We start from the raw sequence: 17,183 nt of genomic DNA on the forward strand, positions 1-17,183 counted from the left end.
GTGTGTCCGCTGTGCCGTGCGTGTGATCATTGCTTGTACAGCCTTCTCGCAGTGTCCGGAGCAAGTATGGTGGGTCTGACACACCGGTGTCAATGTGTTCTTTTTTCCATTTCGAGGAGTGTAGACTCTCGAACTGGAGAAAGATGGAAAAAGAAACCGACCAGACCGGTTTCAGAGGACTCATTCCGGAATCCGCCATAAAGGACAACTGGAGTCTTGTATTTGATGACAATATCAAATTTTATTTTATCGGCTTAAAATACTCTGAATTCGATTTTTAAACGATGTACTGCACATTTCTGCATTGCGATTGCAACAATATTAAATTCTCATTTTTCCGCGTTGGTAATTGCAACGTACTCGTAGCTGTTTTTCATGGATGAGTAGAAAACTGACAATCTTTATTTCTGTTTTCAAGACTTCAGTGCTAGTAATAAAATGACACTATTTGCAAACCCGTGTGAAACATTCTCTTCAGTATTTGATTACATTTAATGCATGCGATTCGTACGTAGAGAGGTAGTCTTCCTTATGCTTGCATTTTTGCATGCAAGTGACTGCGGATAACTGAAGTGTATTTTATAAACCGTGTGAATTGGCAAAAGAAACTGATGAACTATTTGCAGCCAACTTAAACAACAGAAGAACCTGACATGATAAAGGTGCAGATGCGCAGAACCAAAGCTAAAGTTACGTTCCTTCCCTCTGCAGTTAGCCCTTAAAGACAGAAGGTTAAAGAATATTTCTGAAATTATCGCTATAAGAAAACTGTCAGAGGTTCGCACTGCAAATATTTTCCAAAGGAATCGTTCCTCTAGAGTTTGAACGACATATCGATCTGGCTGCTCAGTTTATGTTTATCTGCAGTGAATGTAAACACAATTACAAGTTTGATAACATTGGTGTTTACAGTGTGAACCTGGTGTTAGTGCACAGGCTGCGAGCCACTGCTAAAGGAAGAGTAGCAGGAACCGTACTGTGCGGTGTAATTAATCTTCAAACTCTACCGCTCTGAAACTGAGGATTCAGACCATTAGCTTCGCAAGGATCGGTAGAGGAAGCTGTCAAAAAAAAATAACAGCTTCGTTTGAACTTAAGAATAATTTTCGATAGTGCTTGGCAGAAAATGGGTCACATCTCCAACACATTTACAAATACGGCCAATGAAAAAGTGGTTGATGTGATATCTACGTCGAAACACTACCACTGCGATACTGTATTAAATAATGAACTCAGTGAGTTAGTTGATAATAGTGATGGTGCGAAAATTGCTACAGTACAGGAAATCTATGATCACTCCTCTCAGTTGTATAATTTACTGTGTATAAAATATTTGAGTGAATTTAATTAAAAAATTTTCATATTCATCAATTGGACTTACTGCTCTTGCTTTCTCTGTGTCTGCAAATTTTTGCACATAAGGCCAGTCTGTTTCACCGAACACTGTTTTTTTTCATATGAGCCTAACATGTTTCAGCACCTCTGTGCCACATTCTGTGCGTTTTATTTATTAAAATCTGTGGTTTATGAAAATATGTTAGCCGCGCGGGATTAGCCGAGCGGTCTGGGGAACTGCAGTCATGGACTGTGCGGCTGGTCCTGGCGGAGGTTCGAGTCCTCCCTCGGGCATGGGTGTGTGTGTTTGTCCTTGGGATAATTTAGGTTAAGTAGTGTGTAAGCTTAGGTACTGATGGCCTTAGCAGTTAAGTTCCATAATATTTCACACACATTTTCTTAAAAAAATATGTTGAGAGATAATTAATCTACGAAAATTAGGCCTACAGTAAAGTTTACGTTTGTTTTGCGACACCATTTTACATTATACGTTTCTGCGGGACCATTTGGCCATTATCCTCAACTAGTTGCCTGTCAACTGAAACCAAACGACTTTAATGTGAATTTTTTTTTGGCATACTAATGAATAACTTTATTTTTGAAAGTAATTTTGTTGTGCCAAGACAATTCAAAAAAGTTTTAAAAAGTTATCTATATGTAAATAATGTTGAGGCAGAAAAAGTCGAATGTGACGGGCACATAAGAAAAAGAATGATAGCTACTCATAGATCACCACGATTATGATAAAAAATAAAACTTAGTAATGTAAAGATAATCGCTGGAAAAGGGATGTTGACTGATGCAGTTTAACAGTCGCACAAAGCACCACAGACAAGGAGACGGTATGTCATTTATATTGTTTAACTGTGTCCTGCAGAAATCCATCAGGAAATGGACCAGATCTCTACCAGCGAACACCACATTAAGGACGGGGATCAAAGGAGACAATATAAGGATCCCATACCTGGCCTTTGGTGATAATCTGACCTTACTACCAAACGCCATGCAAGGGGATCCCATTCAATTCTAGGTACAGCCCATCTACTGGCGAGGAAAGGTGTTCACTGATTAACATCGGAAAGATCGAATTCTGTAGCAACATTAAAGGTGCCAATAGAACGATGAGAGTTGATGCTACAAAGCATATGAAGAGAGCCGTAACCGTAACGTATCTTCGAGAATGGATCTTAGTGCAACTGTTGCTCTCAAACAAAGAAAGATCAGATTAGATGGGGCATACTATGCTCGCAGAAAAACATACGCCTCAAAACATTTATCCATGAATATCAATCTAAGACGCCATAAAACAGTAATCAGATCGTCACTCCTTTATGCAACAGAATGCTTACCCCTACCCAAGAAGATCCGAATAAGAATTTGCGAATTACAAGAACCCAAATTTCTGCGAAAGATAGAATCTTACCAGATAGGAGACAATGTTACAAACTTAATCGTGAACTCTACCAACAGCAAGAAAACCTCGCGAATACCATCAGAAGAAGACAAGTGGCATTCTGCGTCTACCTGCTCGGAATGGATCTCCAACAGCTATAAGATCTTAAAAGTAGCTCAAAAGGGCAAAGCCTGTGGCTCAAGCAAATAGGGAAGTACCTTGCAGAACTTAACATTAGGTGAGACTTAATAGCTAAAAAGGACTACTACTATTTAGCTATTGAAACCAGGTCGTTCTTAACATCCCTTACATAGGTTACCCACAATGAGATCAAGAAATGGTCCGAGAACTGAGCAGGAAAACGAAGGAACACTCGGCTAATAGAAAAGGTTAACGCACTAATAAGAAGACAACTACTAAACTTCACTAAGAACACCAGAAGTGACAGACTACAACAACACAGCAAAAACGAAAGCACGGTGATTCACAGATAGCCCAAACAAGTTTAAAGAAATGCGTGGGAAACCACAACAGGGAATTACTATCCTCACCACAATTTACCTGCAGCTGCAGTGCAAGAAATGAAACTAATCTTCGGAGCCCAGTCTGCTGCAAAGCTCCAGAAAGAATGTCTTCATGAGAGAACACAATATACACTTCTATGTCAGCTGTGAAATTTGATTCGTCTCGCCAAAACAGGGTTTTGGGGCAGTGAAGATTTTCAGTTTGGTTTTTCTGTGGCATTTTTAGCTAAGGTAACTTCATATAATGCCAGGTTCTTGAAATGTTGTGATTCACTGTTGGCTGCCTAACGCTAAGCGCCATGTTGGATTTTCATCGTGTGTGACTGCTCTCTCACAGGTTTAGTGAAGAAAGCATGACAAACCAAAAGACACCCTTTGAGAAGAGCTTGGGATGCATTTGAAGATGAAGACCATACTATGCATGCTTCCCAAAAAGAATTTTATCATATTTAGTGAATCTTTTTCAAGTTGCACGAAAAATAAAAACTTAACATTTAACGAGACTATTTAAGCAAACAATCTTCTTGTACTGAAACGGTACTCCATAAAATTACTGCCACCAGTGGAGAAAATTTCGAAAGCAAATAAAGAAATTTGTAGTTTCAATTTTGTTTAATTTATGGTAACATTAATGAGTCTCCTCTATAACAAAGTGATTAATTGCAAACAGAAGTACAGAGGAGTTCTATTTAGGTAACTTCAGGTCTTCTAAACAATTTCATTCCGTTTTGTATATTCGATGAAGAAGATCTAGTGCCGTCTACAGCAATATCGTCAGAAACGAATACTATTGAATCTCAAGCAACAAATGTTCATCGAGATTACATTTTATCCCGATCGTAGTTCCTTGATAGTGGTGTAAATCATGTTAGGCTTGTTTCAGACTGTTACAAGTCCACTGAATTAAGTAATTTAGGGTGTATGAGGTACTATGGAAAAGCCCATCCGGAAAAATTAAAAGTGATGATTACTGTATGATTTTTTTTCTCTGTCATTACAGTTCAAAAGATATTATGTCCTTTGTGTGTTACGGGCACAAGATGATGAAAGCATGATACAGATTGTTTCTGTAAATTGTAAAAAATCCCAAAAAATCCTGTATATAAAAAGAGTAAAAGAACGGACCTGCAGAATTGCAAACAAATATCCTTAGGTTCAGTTTGCTGCAGAATTCCTGAACATATTCTAAGATCGAATATAATAAATTTCCTTGAGATCGAAAGCCGAATTAGCACAATTTTATAAAGTATGGCTTGTGCGATGCGCAGCTTGCCCTTTTGTCACATGATATTGCGAATTATGGATGCAGTGCAACGGGCGGATTCCATTTTCCTAGATTTCTTAAAAGGCTTTTACACGGTGCTCCACTGTAAACTGTTAAGAAAAGTACGACGGTATGGAAACGGCTCTCAAATATGTGAGTGGCATGAAGTGTTATTAAGTAACAGAAGTCAGTGCGCTGTCCTCGATGGTGACTTCGTCAGCGACAAGAATGTCCTTAGGAATGACCGAAGGACCGCTGTTATATGTTAAATATATGAATGATCTGACGGACAGAGAGGACAGCCGTCTGCGGTTGTTTGCTGATTATGCCGTGGTCTAAGGGAAGTTGTCGAAGTTGAGTGAGTGTGGGAGGATACTAGGTGATTTAGACAAAACTTCTACTTCATGTGATAAATGGCAGCCAGTTACAAATAAGTAAAAATGTAAGGTAGTGCAGGTGAGTAGGTAAATGAAACCCGTAATGTCCGGATTCAGCGTTAGTAACGACATCCTTGAAAGAGTCACGTCGTTTAAATACACAGGTCTGCGACATAAAAATTGTTTCAAATTTATTAAGTGATTTTTGTAGTGCTTTCAACGCTGATTTCGTGAAAAATAGTGAAACAATTCCATCACGTACAGTTATTTCACTAACTGCTTGTCTAGTCTTAGCTTTTTTCGTTATTTCAGCACTCTAGTGAGTTTGAATTATGGTTTTTAGGATCTCCATAAAATGTTATTTAGCCGTTTTTATACTAGATTGTTGTCGTTGTTGTGGTATTCACTCCTGAGACTGGTTTGATGCAGCTCTCCACGCTACTCTATCCTGTGCAAGCTTCTTCATCTCCCAGTACTTACTGCAACCTACATCCTTCTCAATCTGCTTAGTGTATTCATCTCTATGTCTCCCTCTACGATTCTTACCCTCCACGCTGCCCTCCAATACTAAATTGGTGATCCCTTGATGCCTCAGAACATGTCCTACCAACCGATCACTTGTTCTAGTCAAGTTGTGCCACAAATTTCTCTTCTCCCCAATCCTATTCAACAGCTCCTCATTAGTTATGTGATCTACCCATCTAATCTTCAGCGTTCTTCTGTAGCACCACATTTCGAAAGCTTCTATTCTCTTCTTGTCCAAACTATTTATCGTCCATGTTTCGCTTCCATACATGGCTACACTCCATAAAAATACTTTCAGAAACGACTTCCTGACACTTAAATCCATACTCGATGTTATCAAATTTCTCTTCTTCAGAAACGCTTTCCTTGCCATTGCCAGTCTACATTTTATATCCTCTCTACTTCGACCATCATCAGTTATTTTGCTCCCCAAATAGCAAAACTCCTTTACTACTTTAAGTGTTTCATTTCCTAATCTAATTCCCTCAGCATCACCCGACTTAATTTGACTACATTCCATTATCCTCGTTTTGCTTTTGTTGATATTCATCTTATAACCTCCTTTCACGACACTGTCCATTCCGTTCAACAGCTCTTCCAAGTCCTTTTCTGTCTCTGACAGAATTAAAATGTCATCAGCGAACCTCAAAGTTTTTATTTCTTCTGCATGTATTTTAATACCTACTCCGAATTTTTCTTTTGTTTCCTTTACTGCTTGCACAATATACAGACTGAATAACATCGGGGAGAGGCTACAAACCTGTATCACTCCCTTCCCAAACACTGCTTCCCTTTCATGCCACTCGACTCTTATAACTGCCATCTGGTTTCTGTACAAATTGTAAATAGCCTTTCGCTCCCTGTATTTTACGCCTGCCACCTTTATAATTTGAAAGAGAGTATTCCAGTCAACATTATCAAAAGCTTTCTCTAAGTCCACAAATGCCAGAGACGTAGGTTTGCCTTTCCTTTATCTTTCTTCTAAGATAAGTCGTAAGGTCAGTATTGCCTCACGTGTTCCAACATTTCTACGGAATCCTAACTGATGTTCCCCGAGGTCGGCTTCTACCAGTTTTTCCATTCGTCTGTAAAGAATTCGTATTAGTATTTTGCAACTGTGACTTATCAAACTGATAGTTCGGTAATTTTCACATCTGTCAACACCTGCTTTCTTTGGATTGGAATTAATACATTCTTCTTGAAGTCTGAGGGTATTTCGCCTGTCTCATGCATCTTGCTCACCAGATGGTAGAGTTTTGTCAGGACTGGCTCTCCCAAGGCCGTCAGTAGTTCTAATGGAATGTTGTCTACTCCCGGGGCCTTGTTTCGACTCAGGTCTTTCAGTGCTCTGTAAAACTCTTCACGCAGTATCGTATCTCCCATTTCATCTTCTTCGACATCCTCTTCCAATTCCATAATATTGTCCTCAAGTACATCGCCCTTGTATAGACCCTCTATATATTCCTTCCACCTTTCTAATTTCCCTTCTTTGCTTAGAACTGGGTTTCCATCTGAGCTCTTGATATTCGTGCAAGTGGTTCTCTTTTCTCCAAAGGTCTCTTTAATTTTCCTGTAGGCAGTATCTATCTTACCCCTAGTGAGATAAGCCTCTACATCATTACATTTTTCCTCTAGCCATCCCTGCTTAGCCATTTTGCACTTCCTGGCAATCTCATTTTTGATACATTTCTTTTTGCCTGCTTCATTTACTGGATTTTTATATTTTCTCCATTCATCAGTTGAATTCAATATTTCTTCTGTAACCCAAGGATTTCTACTAGCACACATCTTTTTACCTACTTGATCCACTGCTGCCTTCACTACTTCATCCCTCAGAGCTACCCATTCTTCTTCTACTGTATTTCTTTCCACCATTCCTGTCAATTGTTCCCTTACGCACTCTCTGAAACTCTGTACAACCTCTGGTTCTTTCAGTTTATCTAGGTCCCGTCTCCTGAAATTCCCACCCTTTTGCAGTTTCTTCAATTTTAGTCTACAGTTCATAACCAATAGATTGTTGTCAGAGTCCACATCTGCCCCTGCAAATGTCTTACAATTTAAAACCTGGTTCCTAAATCTCTGTCTTACCATTATATAATCTATCTGATACCTTCTAGTATCTTCAGGATTCTTCCATATATACAACCTTCTTTCATGATTCATGAACCAAGTGTTAGCTATCATTAAGTTATGCTCTGTGCAAAATTCTACCAGACGGCTTCGTCTTTCATTTCTTACCCCCAATCCATATTCATGTTTCCTTCTCTCCCTTTTCCTACTCTCGAATTCCAGTCACCCATGACTATTAAATTTTCGTCTCCCTTCACTACCTGAATAATTTCTTTTATCTCATCATACATTTTATAAATTTCTTCATCATCTGCAGAGCTAGTTGGCATATAAACTTGTACTATTGTGGTAGGCGTGGGCTTCGTGTCTATCTTGGCCACAATAATGCGTTCACCATGCTGTTTGTAGTAGCTTACCCGCCATCCTATTTTTTTATTCATTAATGAACCTACTTCTGCATTACCCCTATTTGATTTTGTATTTATAACCCTGTATTCACCTGACCAGAAGTCTTGTTCCTCCTGCCACCGAACTTCACTAATTCCCACTATATCTAACTTCAGCCTATCCATTTCCATTTTAAAATTTTCTATACTACCTGCCCGCTTAAGCGATCTGACATTCCACGCTCCGATCCGTAGAACGCCAGTTTTCTTTCTCGTGATAACGACGTCCTCTTGAGTAGTCCCCGCCCGGAGATCTGAATGGGGGACTATACGTAAAAGAAAGAGAATTTAGGATAAACCAGCAGTATTTTCATGTCAGTGCCGGTCTGTCACGCTGCCCCTTCCCCCGCCATCACCAAGCATTGAGCTTCTGCTATTGTCCATCAGTTCACAATACCGCTTCACCCTATGCTGTTCATGTGTTGTTGTTACTAGTGCTTTAAAGTAGTGACTGTTTTCTTGTGTCGTGAAGTTGTTTTATGGACAATGGACAATGGTTGCCAGATGATGTATAAACTCGCCAGATTGCTTCTGCTACATTTGTGGTAAATATACCTTTAAAAAGCAACAAAGAAACATTTCCGATTTTGTTAAAAAGTATCCTTCGCCTATTTTGGTAGAAAGGCGAAGAAGATAAGCCTTGGGCCCCACACAAAGTTTGTTCAGTGTATGTTCAAGAACTGAGACAATGGTTTCAACGTAAAAAGCACTCCTTACATTTTGGGATTCTAACGGTTTGGAGGGAGCCCAAAAATGATAGTGATCACTGCTATTTTTGTTCATCTAATGACCGAGGTTTCAATCTGAAAAACAAAAAGGATATTTATTACCCTAACATTCAATCAGCCATTCGCCCTGTTGCTCATGGACCTGAAGTACCAGTACCCTCTCCTCCAGATAGTTTGGATGATGTAGATGACCACGATACTGAACAAGACAGAGATTGCTACGATGCTGACACAACCCATTCCATTCTCACAATCTGGACTGGACGATTTAGTTAGAGACCTAGGCGTTTCTAAAGAATCGGTAGAGGTTTTAGAATCCAGATTGAAAGATAAACATATGTTGGCTCCGGGTACATCCTTTCCTTGGTATCGATCGAGCGAAAAGGAGTTTGTATCTTTCTTCTCTCAAGAAGGTGACCTGGTGTTTTGCAGTGATGTTCCTGGACTTATGGCACGTTTCGAAACAGCATATGCTCCTGATGAGTGGAGACTTTTTATTGATTGTTCAAAGAGAAGCCTTAAAGCAGTACTTCTACACAATGGTAATAAGTATGCTTCTATACCAGTTGGACACTGGGTTCACTAAAAAGAATGTTTCGAAAATCTTGGACTGGTTTTAAGCAGACTATGCTTTTCAGACCGCAAATGGACACTATGTGGTGATTTCAATGCTGCTTGGTCAACAAAAGGGCTATACTGAGTTACATTGCTGTCTCTATGAATGGGACAGAAAGCAACACTACATTAAAAAAGCTTTACCCCTGAGAAAAACCTTAGAGGTAGGGGTTAAAAATGTTGAGAGGAAAAGCCTGGTGGATCCCAAAAAGGTGCTACTTCCTCCACTTCACATTAAGTAGGGGCTGATGAAACAATTTGTTAAGGCATTGCCAACGGAAGGGGAGTGTTTCAGATATCTTTGAGGACAGTTTCCTGGTTTATCCGAGGCAAAGGTAAAGCAAGGAATCTTTGTCGGACCAGACATTAGAAAACTAATGACAGATCCCAACTTTGTGGATAAAATGGAAACAAAAGAAAAGGCAGCATGGACAATTTTAAATTAGTTGTTACCGGTTTCCTAGGAAACAAAAGAGATCCAAACTACAAGACAATCGTTGCAGACATGCTCGACAACTTTAAGAAGCTGGGCATTAACATGAGCATCAAAGTTCATTTTCTCTTATCACATCTTGACTACTTTCCTGTAAACCTTGGTGGTGTAAGTGAAGAGCAGGGCGAAAGATTCCACCAAGACATCGAAGAAATGGAAAGAAGATATCAAGGAAGATGGAACGTACACATCGTAGTGGACTACTGCTGGATGATAAAAAGAGATGACCCTCAACGATTCCACAGTCGGAAAAGCAGTAAAAGAAGCTTCGACAGAAAGCGAAAGCGTTATTATAAGGACTTATGAGCTTAAAGAGAAATGGAAGTGTACTGGAAATGTAGAACATGATTTATAAATAAAATAAAATTTTATGACGTTGGAAAAATGTGATAAAGTGCTTAAATTTTGTTATTATACCCAAAAATACTCCCTTTTTTGTGAGAACCTGACGTAATAGAAAAAAATGGATGGAATTTTTGAAATCAACGCTGAAAAGTACATAAAAGTCAGTTACCAAATTTCAAACAACTTTCAAAAAATATTTTTTTTTCAGTCCTGTGATATCTGGGCGTGACGTTACAAAGCTATATGAAATAGAATGAGCGAGTGAGGACAGCGGTAGGGAAAGTGAATGGTCACTTCGGTTCATTGGGGCAATTTTGGGAAAGTATGGTTCATCTGTAAAGGAGACCACATATAGGACGTTGGTGCGAACTATTCTAGAGATATGCTCGAGCGTTTGGGATCCGCATCAGATCGGATTAAAGGAAGACATCGAACTATTCGGAGGCGGGCTGCTAGATTTTTTACGGGTAGTTTCGAAGAACGTGCAGGTATTATGGAGACGTTTGAAGAAATTGAATGGAAATCCCTGAAGTGGACGGGACGTTCTTTTCAAAGAATGCTATTGAGATAATTTAGAGGACCGGCATCGATACCGAGTATAGGGCTATTTTACTGCCGCAAATGTATATTTCGCGTAAGGATCATGACACGAGGCATAAAGACAGTCATGTTTCCCTCGCTCTGTTCGCGAGTGGGTACTTCCGCCACGCACCATACGGTCGCTTATGGATTACGTGTGTAGTTGTAGATGGAGAGCTGTATAACATGATGGCTCATTTCTAATGAACAGCTGAAGGAAGCGTACCGTAACTTCATGCACACACGTAGGAAGTCTACTTGATAGACCGCGTGGGAACTTCAGATGCTTATAACAACTGTGCAGCATGTGCTTTACGTATAGACCTTGCGAAAGCTGCTACCTACAGACAGGCTATTGCGACACGTGTTTGCGACTGAAATATTGAATATTGAACAGCACTAATAAATACTTTGAGTTTCTTCAAAATGTTGTGCCGTGTGACAAAGGCAAAGTAATTAATTTCGCGAAATATCATTCAGCATAACGTTGAAAATCGGGCTCACAATACCCACATGACAGTTAAGAACGGATGCGTGATAGCTTTAATGGAAATGTATAGCGTGTAATAATGTGTCACCTGATCAGCAAACTATTCATTGCAGAGTAACCACGGAATCGTCAAATATGCCTTTACGCGGCACGCACATACGCAGACGTACATCTGACTACAGGAGGGCACTGGTGAGGCAATTTCAGGATGCTCTTCAGACTTCTACAGGGCGGTGAGTGGGTCAAGGAGCACTGTTATCGAGTCCACTACGTTTCTGGATACCACGATCCAGCATTATTTCTTTTGGCGTTAAACTAACTTTTTAAACTGTATTTAAGTACTCTTCAGAATCGAAAGTCGAAAAAGCCGGCCGGAGTGGCCGAGCGGTTAAAGGCGCTACAGCCTGGAACCGCACGACCGCTACGGTCGCAGGTTCGAATCCTGCCTCGGGCATGGATGTGTGTGATGTCCTTAGGTTAGTTAGGTTTAAGTAGTTCTAAGTTCTAGGGGACTTATGACCACAGCAGTTGAGTTCCATAGTGCTCAGAGCCATTTGAACCATTTTTTTTGAAGGTCGAAAATGTTGATGTCACCAGCAAGGTCATACTCGCGAAGTAGAGCGAATGTGAATGGAAGCTGAACTGGTAATAAAAAAGGAGAACAGGCTAAAGTGCTTTGCAAACCTGGGATCCTCATGACCTATTTGTGTTGGATGTACAGGGTGATTCAAAAAGAATACCACAACTTTAGGAATTTAAACCTCTGCAACGACAAAAGGCAGAGCTAAGCACTATCTGTCGGCGAATTAAGGGAGCTATAAAGTTTCATTTAGTTGTACATTTGTTCGCTTGAGGCGCTGTTGACTAGGCGTCAGCGTCAGTTGATGCTAACATGGCGACCGCTCAACAGAAAGCTTTTTGTGTTATTGAGTACGGCAGAAGTGAATCGACGACAGTTGTTCAGCGTGCATTTCGAACGAAGTATGGTGTTAAACCTCCTGATAGGTGGTGTATTAAACGTTGGTATAAACCTGAACGTCAACTACCCGAGGCGATGGATTGGCCGCCAGGGAGCCCGTGACAGAGCACTTCATCACTGGCCTCCAAGAAGCCCTGATCTTACCCCCTGCGATTTTTTCTTATGGGGGTATGTTAAGGATATGGTGTTTCGGCCACCTCTCCCAGCCACCATTGATGATTTGAAACGAGAAATAACAGCAGCTATCCAAACTGTTACGCCTGATATGCTACAGAGAGTGTGGAACGAGTTGGAGTATCGGGTTGATATTGCTCGAGTGTCTGGAGGGGGCCATATTGAACATCTCTGAACTTGTTTTTGAGTGAAAAAAAAACCTTTTTAAATACTCTTTGTAATGATGTATAACAGAAGGTTATATTATGTTTCTTTCATTAAATACACATTTTTAAATTTGTGGTATTCTTTTTGAATCACCCTGTATACTGAAGGGTCTCTGCATGACCCGCTTCAAGATTTTGCCATACCACACAGCTTCATCTGTTTGCCTCTGGAACCTCAATTGTTGGTGCAAACGGTCTATTACCATAGAAATAAACAGGAAAAGGGAAAGGCTGAGCACCTGAGTGTGTTTGTGGTGGCCACGGTATACTATCCATATTTCGTTTTAATATTTCATTAGGCTATTGGTACTTTCGGAGCCCCACATGCATGTTTCATACTTTTAAGTACCATATTTCAATGTCTATTCTTTCCTTTTCTTGTTGAATGTATGAATTAGAGTGTGCAAGGATTTCAGTGTGTAGATCCGTGTGCCACTGTGTCAGAACAGCCAACTGTAGGAAACACGTATCAGATAGAAAAGAGGTTTCTGTTTGCCTTGGACGAAACTTTTGTATAAGTTGGCACCACAATAGGGGTTCCTCTGGACACTTCGTGGGTGTGGGGAGCGGTTTTGGTTGCAGGGCGAATGCACGTGGAGTGCTCCGTGGGACGCGAGACGAGTGAGACCTACTGGCGGTAAGTGTGCCTTTTCGATGAGAAGTTAATGTTGTGTTTTGTGTAGGTTTTTCAAAGCTAGTCAAAGTAAACGATTCCTTAAATCGTTCATAGTTTATTATCGCGTGTGACAAATTTTACATACTAATTCACGAGTGTTAAATGCCGTAAAATCCAGGGACGGTGTAGGTTATCGTTCAGTTGAACTGTCAATCAAACACGTGGGGTCGTGTTGAGTTTATTGTGATTCAGTTCATTTCGTTTAGTATCCCTTTCGTGAGAGCATATATATTGCGTATGATTTACGTGAGTTTATCATTGAATTTTGTGCAGTTCGTCTCACCTGATAACTTTCCTTGTGCACGCTTTTGTTTGTGAGGACCACGTGGTCGTGATCTAATGAGAAAATCTACAGTGCCAAGGCCACAGTGATCTTCCGCTGTAAAATAGTGGAATTAGCTGTGATTCTTATTTATGCCTCATTTTTATAGCAATATACTTTAATAGACATTTTATTCATTTATGCCGTATGTTAAAATCAAGGGAACAGCTCTTGCTACCCACGTGTGCTGTGGTGAAAGTTTTTATTCCTTTTCCTCCCAGTTAGTCTCTCAAGTGCATGTGAATGTAAGTGTTTGAATAAACCATCCTTTGATCATTCCTCTTCCATAGATTATCGACCTTGCAGGGGACTACAAAGTAAAGTTGTAAGTAGGCTGTTTAGGTTTTTATGTTGGTAACACCACGTAGCGCTCAGTATGAAAATCACTGACTGTGCTGTGTGCAGTCTGTGGCTGGTTGGCATTGTTGGGATATTCACTATTGAAGTGTTAGGCAGTTGGATGTGGACAGCACGAAGCGTTGTGCAATTGGAGGTGAGCCACCAGCAGTGGTGGATGTGGGGGGAGAGATGTTAAAGTTTCGAGCGGACGATCTGGATGTCTGTCCGTCAGAAAAAGGAAATTTGTTTAATTGGATGTCACAAAATAATATACATATATTATGGCTTTTTGAACGCTATTAAGGTAAAGACATTGTTTGTTCTCTTTCAAAATCTTCCATTTGATAACTATGCCTATCAGTGGTTACTGCTTTCAGTAGTTAGAATCTTTTATTTAGCTGGCAGTATTGGAGCTCGCTGTAGTGCAGTAGTTCGAGTAACGAGGATTTTTTTGCGGTAAGTGATTCATGAAAGGTATGGGTTATTGTTAGTCAGGTCCATTCTTTAGTAGGGATTATTGAAAGCCACACGGCGTTGCGCTAAAATTTTTGTGTGTAAGTTTAATGATGATCAGAATAAGTGAAGAGGGAAATGTCTGAGTACGTTCAGATTTGCTCAGCTGTTTGAAAATCAAATAACGTAGAAGTTTATCAGCACAGACTTTCATAATTTTTTCAGAGGGGACGTTCCAAAGTTCTAGGTGTAATTAATATACGGCGTAATAGATTGCAGGCAACAGCAACCATCATATTACTAATTACACATATTCATGTGTGTAATTAAACTTACCGATCAAATAAATGTTCTTTAGCCAGAATTTTTGTTTACGCTCTCATTGCTAAAATTCAGCTCCATCCTTCAACCAGCTCTGATGTACGGCACATCCTACTGCATTCCGTTTGAGCGACAGTTGTATTGGGCCTGCCGAAGTGGCCGAGCGGTTCTAGACGCTACAGCCCGGAACCGCGCGACCGCTACGGTCGCAGGCTCGAATCCTGCCTCGGGCATGGATGTGTGTGATGTCCTTAGGTTAGTTAGGTTTAAGTAATTCTAAGTTCTAGGGGACTGATGACCTCAGAGCCATTTGAACCATTTGACACTTGTATTGAGGCCATACTTTACCTCCCATATTCATATTAATTGTAAAGATAGCCCTTAATTGTAAAGATGCCTGTCAATATCTTTATTCTATAATTCTAAGAGATTAAGTAGTTACATTGATGGAAATGGACAGTGTTACTCCATGAAGTCCTTCGGCGAACGCTGCAAAATTGTACTCCAGTATTTCCATGCTAGTGGAATATGCTGATTAACATTTAATCATGTGCGTGCCTTTTTTCAACATTTTCAGTGAATATAAAAGCCATACTTATAGATGAAAGGTGTGAAGACTGTCTGGCGTGTCTGAAGTTACTGGAACATTTCAGATGGAGATCATGACAAAAAATGATTCAAACTGCTCTGAGTAGTGTGGGACTTAACATCTTAGGTCATCAGTCCCCTAGAACTTAGAACTACTTAAACCTAACTATCCTAAGGACATCACACACATCCACGCCGGAGGCAGCATTCGACCTCGCGACCGTAGCGGTCGCGCGGAGATCATGACAGATACCCCGTGGTTGTACACGTACAGGTTATCTCCATCTTTCGAGCTTTAAGAAAGATTGAACCATTGCCATTAGGGACTTGTGAGTCGAGGCGAGGGAATTGTATGAAAGCATGTCCGAAAGAACAGACACCACACATTCAAAAAACCTTCACTGCGGATGCATATTTATATTCGACCTCTAACGACAATCTAAAGTCTGTTAGCATGGATGACATGGACGTCGACCGCGGACAGGTGATGCTAGGCGGGAGTATTGGTTAGAGAGCCTGTATAGGGAGAGAGTGGCCACCCGGACGATACGGAGGCAATTTTTCTGCGAAACTGCAGGCGCGACGTTTGAATGGGCAGTAGTGGAGTACACACTCACCGAATCAAAAGCACAAGACAATATGGCGAAATCATTCGTTAAATGCCTTTCTTTACATCTATAATATACTCATAGTAGCCTACTACGTACAGCACAGGAAAATTTGATACAGTGGCTGTAAAAATTATTCGTTACTTGCATTTATCTCCTTTAAAGTTCGTTTACTAGACATATTCCAATGAAAGTAATGTAAATAAAGAAATATAGTGTATAGCATTTGTTTTGTAACAGAAGTGCATAACGGTAAAGATTTGACGTACCTGTATTACGTCAGATGAATGAAAGTCGTAAGCAGTTGTTTACTTGTGACACGCAAAAAGTGTGAGACGTATTAGTACTTCTTATCACATCTTCAAACTTTTTGCATGTCACAAGTAAACAACTGCTTACGCCAGGGTGAGTCACCTAACATTACCGCTAGATATATTTCGTAAACCACATCAAATACTGACGAATCGATTCCACAGACCGAACGTGAGGAGAGGGGCTAGTGTAACTGGTTAATACAAACCATAAAAAAATGCACGGAAGTATGTTTTTTAACACAAACCTAATTTTTTTAAATGGAACCCTGTTAGTTTTGTTAGCACATCTGAACATATAAGCAAATACGTAATCAGTGCCGTTTGTTGCATTGTAAAATGTTAATTACATCCGGAGATTTTGTAACCTAAAGTTGATGCTTGAGTGCCACTCCTCCGCTGTTCGATCGTGTGTATCGGAGAGCACCGAATTACGTAGGGATCCAAAGGGAACGGTGATGGACCTTAGGTACAGAAGAGACTGGAACAGCACATTACGTCCACATGCTAACACCTTTTTATTGGTCTTTTTCACTGACGCACATGTACATTACCATGAGGGGTGAGGTACACGTATACACGTGGTTTCCGTTTTCAATTACGGAGTGGAATAGAGTGTGTCCCGACATGTCAGGCCAATAGATGTTCAATGTGGTGGGCATCATTTGCTGCACACAATTGCAATTTCTGGGCCGGCTGGAGTGGCCGTGCGGTTCCAGGCGCTACAGTCTGGAGCCGAGCGATCGCTACGGTCGCAGGTTCGAATCCTGCCTCGGGCATGGATGTGTGTGATGTCCTTAGGTTGGTTAGGTTGAATTAGTTCTAAGTTCTAGGTGACTGATGACCTCAGAAAAGTCGCATAGTGCTCAGAGCCATTTGACCCATTTTTTTGAGCAATATCTGGCGTAATGAATGTCGTACACGCCGCAGTACATCTGGTGTAATGTCGCCGCAGGCTGCCACAGTACGTTGTTTCATATCCTCTGGGGTTGTAGGCACATCACGGTGAACATTCTCCTTTA

General features: G+C 40.5%; 1 protein-coding gene across 5 annotated transcripts in view; it reads right to left on the reverse strand.

Moving 5' to 3' along the window:
* Positions 1-17,183, reverse strand: part of LOC126199014 (ankyrin repeat and death domain-containing protein 1A-like) — an 811,076-nt gene that overhangs the window by 36,749 nt on the left and 757,144 nt on the right. The window lies entirely within an intron of this gene.

This window comes from Schistocerca nitens, chromosome 8, assembly GCF_023898315.1.
Source record: "Schistocerca nitens isolate TAMUIC-IGC-003100 chromosome 8, iqSchNite1.1, whole genome shotgun sequence".
Taxonomy (NCBI): Eukaryota; Metazoa; Arthropoda; class Insecta; order Orthoptera; family Acrididae; genus Schistocerca; species Schistocerca nitens.